Below are 5,372 nucleotides of genomic sequence, written 5' to 3' on the forward strand. Positions count from 1 at the left end.
TCTAAAAAGATTTTTTTCTTATCAATATTAAATAATAATAACCTACCACTTATGATTTACTATGAAAATATTATAATAGCATTTTCTTTCTCTTCTTTTTTTTTTTTTTGTTTTTTTTTTCCTCTCTTTTTTCTCCTCCACACGTACCCTTACTCTTTTCTTTTTCTCCTTTTTTTTTTTGTTCCTACCATTTCCTCCGAACTTCAGAACGTTCTTGAGAGCTCTCTTTCTTCCTCTTTCTTTTTTTTTTTTATTTTCTTTCATCCTTTCCCCCTTTTCTCTTAGCACTTCGTCCGCGAGTTTCTTTCCCTTTATCCCATCAAAACACACAAACTTAAAGGTCACACACAACACACCATTGATTCTCATCAAACGAAGATAGAGAGAGGGGGAAATCGCCAAGGGAGAAATGGGTCAGATTGGTGCTTGATCTCTGCCTTCACCGCCACCTGTCTTCCTCAACACGCCTCCGTTGTCTGCTGATCTGCTCTGTTAAACTTCTACTAATATTCAATTGCATATTGAGATTTCTTGTCCCTGTGTAACACTTTTCTTTTCTTTTCTTTTTTGTCACTGTCCGTCGTATATAATAATGTTTTCTTTTTTCCTTACCGGCATTTGGGTCTGTGGTTCATGCTGAAGAAATTTACAAAAGACATCTTGCCTGGTTCAGATGTTGATTTTGCTTTATGATTTGCACACCTACGTATAATTGAATTTAGAAAAAGAAACGTAATCAAAAAGTGAATTGAAGTTTGCAAAAATTTTATTTTTTTCCTGTTTGGTAGTCAAAGAATGAGAGGATAATTAATGGGTAACTATTCAATATTTATACTATTCTCGTGTGAGGAGCTAATATTATCCCAAAATATTATAATTTTTCAATGGGATTGTGTTATAATTTAGTATGCACCAACACTTTCTTTGAATTTTCATTGTATCATTTTTTGGTGCAAAGGACACATGTTTATATATATATATATATAGTTCATGTTATATATATATATATAACATGAACTATCCTGCAGAACGTAGATCAACTGTCTCACTGGTAGTCATACTTCTTAACCTGAATTTACAACAAAATTAAGTGAAGTTTAAATTATGTTACTAAAAAAAAAAAAAACATTGAGCCTGACACAAAATTCAAAGTAATAAATACAAACAAATGTCATGACTCATTAGTCTTGTAATTCAGTAAAGTTTAAATGTTTACAATATATGATTTTAAGTCTTAATAGGCCTTGTTAAAAGGTGAACTATTGCATATTGCTTTTGTTTGCTGTATCAACTAAAGATTCACTGTCACTGACAGTGAGACATTGAGTCTTACACATAAATGTTTTATATTGTAATATAGGACATAGATTCTGAATCTACACCCCCTTTAAGCTATTTCCAATTCCCATGGTAAATAATATGCTTAAGGACTTATGCAGTGTTAAGATCTAGATATAATTAAAATTTGCCTATAACCTTGGATGTTTTATTTCTGTCCAAAGAACAAGTTTTACTTTACTAATTGTCACTTGAAAGTTGTGATTCAACAAAGTTGGTGATCTGAGATAGGTCTTGTATTAGCCAATGGCTGTTGGGTTTAATGTCACTTCCACCTCCTACAAGAATGGGATGGTGGGTGAGATTGCAGGTTCAAATGTCGATGGGTTTGTGGTTTAATTGCTTAGCAAACACTTATTAGAAATAGTCTTATATAATGCTGCAGCTGCTGCTTTTGCTGTTGGTGTTTTGTGTGTGTGTTTTCATTTTCCTTTTGCAAATGATCCTTGGATCAAATTCCATCTGCTCCCTACCTAAATAAGAGGTGGAGGATAGCTTATGGGTTGAATCCCATGCAGGTGTGTGAGTTCTAGTTACCCATATAAAACAAGTGTTTTCCTTTTCCTTTTATGCTAGTTTTTATTTTCCTAGTCAAAAAGATAATTTTGTTTTGCCTTTTTAGGCTTATCAAAGAGTTCGATAGACAAGCCAAGGATTTGGAGAGTAGAATGATCCAGACGCTAACAAGATGCAGAATGATAAAAAAAAAAAGTCAATGGTGTGTTGTTATCTTTATTTCTATTTAGCGTTAGATTTTATAGATTTTTGCCAAAATTTTAGTTTTGTGTCAGTTGATTAAATCTTGCATTCCAAATGCACTGAATGATGTTCATACTCTATGCAGATCAAAGAGTTGAATTCATATGTTGCTCTTAAAAAGCAGTAAGTTAACATCAGTCAGAATTTACCATTATTTTCAGTTCTTAAAGCAGCAGAGATAATTTTATCCACCTGAAATGCATCTGACTTGTCATAAACTCTATTTTTAGCATTTTTATTTTCTTACTATTAGTTTTTTAATGCTTTATGTTGCCCCCTTTGTCCTGAACTGTTTTTTGTGTGTCCCAAATTGAGTGCCAAATCGTATAAAACTATGCATTAAAATGATCTTTTTTCTGTATATTACCTTCTGTCAAATAAATCTAAATGCATAAGAGAAGCCAATTCAAATTGGTGACGTACATTTTTTGTTACATTGTTTTACAACAAAGGTAATTTTTAAATCCACTATATATATATATATATATATATCACGTGTCAATACATCAAGTGTCTTAAATTAACTTTGTGCTTTCTCAAATGTGAAACATAATTTGGGACATTGGTTTTATAGTCATAAATCATAATGGAATCTATACACATTGCTGGCCTCTCCCCAGTTCATTAGCTGACAAAAGCCTCAAAGTTGCAGTTAGATGATACAACGTGCCAATCATTGGTTGAAAACACATTATTTTTGCTGTTTCAAGTGAGGGTGGCACCTACTGTGAACAAGATGACAGAAGTAGCATAAAATGGCTAGGCCTTGTGCAATGAAGATGTAATAATTGCACCGCTAAGAAAGAGTGATTTGATCATGTTGATGGAGCAAAAAGGGTTAGAGAGGCAAAAATAACATCGGTACAAATAGCAAAAAAAGGAAATGATAAATAGATTAGAGCACTTGAAGTTTGATTTCATTTGGTGGGATGGAGAAAAAAGATACGTGTGCCGACTTTCTATGATTACAAGATTTATTATTTGGGAATGAGAGCAGAAAGGAAAGTGGGTGCATTTTTTTGGCTGCAATAGAAAATTAAGAGAAGCGTGAGTAGGCTGCTTTATATAATGTTTCTCACTTTGCTGCAGACATACACCCAATGTAGTCCAAATAAGCAAGTACATTTCTATTTGGATCACAAGGGCAGACAATCTGAGCTCTTTTCATAAGAAATCTCAACTAACTAGTGTAGTTGAAGAGTGAGAATAATATTGTAGTTACAACTCTTATTCATTACTGTGTTGACAGACTTAAATTTTATAGGGTTAAAAAATGGTTAAAGAAGAATATATATTATTTCTTTTTAAAAGGTAGTTATGTGATAACCAAGAAATTACTTCTATGCTTTGTTGTAATGGTGTACTTTTATCTCTTGTTTGCCAGTTCCAAGCGGGATTTGGTTGGGCTTTGAAAGGCTTGTGCAATTTGCTACACGAATAGAGAATATAAGAGGCACAATCCTTTTCCCTCAGACGCCTGGTTCAGTTGAATTTTAATTGTGAAGTTGTGCATTTTTTTTTTTTCTCTTATTGTAGTCAACCACAGCATCATTTTTTTACCTGTCCTGCTCCTCATCCTTAAGTAAATTCAATTTGAATCACCTTCTCTGTTTAACACTTAAATGCATCAAAACTTCAAACTATATAGGAAGGCTGCCAAAAACGAAAAAAAAAAGAAAAAAAAAAGAAAAAGAAAAAAAGAAGAAGAAGTAGAAGGACCAATGCTTGGATTATCTTCTGGTCAATGTTGCCTAACCTGAAAAATGTTGATAATTGTGAAGTGATCATATATTTATCCGGAAGTTATTATAACAGATGCAAATTATTAATTTTTATTCAAAATAGAAGAGCCTCAAGCTCATGTTTGTGCTCAGAGACTAGTTTTTTATAATTTGATAGTTGTAACAATGGGAAGAAGAAATTCAAACTTTGGTTCTTATATGAAGAGTAGATAATGCAACTGAATTATAAGACTCTTGACATATCTTATGCATTATAAATTCCATGATGAACCTATAATAAGATGTTTTTTTCTTAACACAAGTGAATATGAGCACCCCCAACATTGGTAAACATGTCGGTATTACATGTTGGAGATTTGCATTGAGAAATAATGCAAACAAATACTGCATACACTGATATTCATGCAAACATTAACCAAGGAAATATTGTGGTAATTCATGCAAACATTGACAATGTAAATTACTGTTGGAATATTTTTGCCATTAGACAAAGATAACCTTCAGTAAATGGCTATAGCTATTTGGTCAACATACATGCCTCAAATCCCGTGGAATATCAAATATGGATGGCTTTAAATTCAAAATGACTACTAATCATTCCATTGATCAACTATGTAATTTTTCAGTGGTACAAAATCTTCTACGAGAATAGCAATTCTTTTCAACAAGCAAATCCCTTTCTCTGTTTCTCAACTAAAAAACAAGGTGCATGCCAACTTTTGAGGGAGAATTTTTTGAATCGGTGATTTCACCATAAATATAACTAGGAAAAATGATAGGACAAATGTTATTTTCACTTGTTGAAACTTAAGGGGCTGTTTGGTAAGAGATTTCTAGTAATGTTATTGTTGTTTCATAAAAATAAGTATGGGTGGAAAATTATATAGAAATACATATAATATTATTTAAATACTAAAAACTATTTTTTAAACAATAGTACCAAACACTCCCTAAAACTCAGGTAGTCCTCAAAATATGTTTAAATTTGTTTGAATAACTGGGCAATAATAAAGTATTCTTGGGTTTTGTGAGATAGGTTGTAATTGTGCTAAACTGAATCAAGTTGATTATTAAAATTCTAAGATCATTTAATTTTCTATCTTATATGGAACCCAAGTTGAGTTTGAGTTAAGATTTATTTAATTCTTTATTAAATGATGTAAACCATTATTGCTAGTCAAAAAGTAATGTAAAATTCACTTAAAAAGCTTACGAAAAGCAATGTAAAAAGAACTTTATAATGAATGGGTCACAATATTCAGCAAAAAGAAAAAAACTGGTCACAGAGCAATATGATAAGAAGTTGTTTGTCCTCTTTTATGCTCTAACGAAGGTTTTTGGGAAATTTCCTACATGCGTGTGATCTGCAACTTGCTCCTCAAACGTCAAAAGAAGGGTTGGAAATTTCCTACACCATGCCAAACTTGTTTGTCCTCTCCCTCTCTCTAAGTGTTTGGTGGGGCAAATAATTGGATTGGTTGGAAATTTCCACAACTACAATGTTCTCCTCAAAAGTTATGCTAGTCTACTCTC

At 32.2% G+C, this 5,372-nt stretch overlaps 1 long non-coding RNA gene across 1 annotated transcript; it reads left to right on the plus strand.

Annotated features, from left to right (window-relative positions):
- Positions 1–210: 210 nt before the first annotated feature.
- Positions 211–3,904, plus strand: LOC115954917. Its single transcript, XR_004083974.1, has 3 exons — positions 211–2,056; positions 2,183–2,220; positions 3,482–3,904. It is a non-coding gene; the product is annotated as an uncharacterized LOC115954917 (long non-coding RNA).
- Positions 3,905–5,372: the final 1,468 nt, after the last annotated feature.

Source organism: Quercus lobata, chromosome 8, assembly GCF_001633185.2.
Source record: "Quercus lobata isolate SW786 chromosome 8, ValleyOak3.0 Primary Assembly, whole genome shotgun sequence".
NCBI classification, from domain to species: domain Eukaryota; kingdom Viridiplantae; phylum Streptophyta; class Magnoliopsida; order Fagales; family Fagaceae; genus Quercus; species Quercus lobata.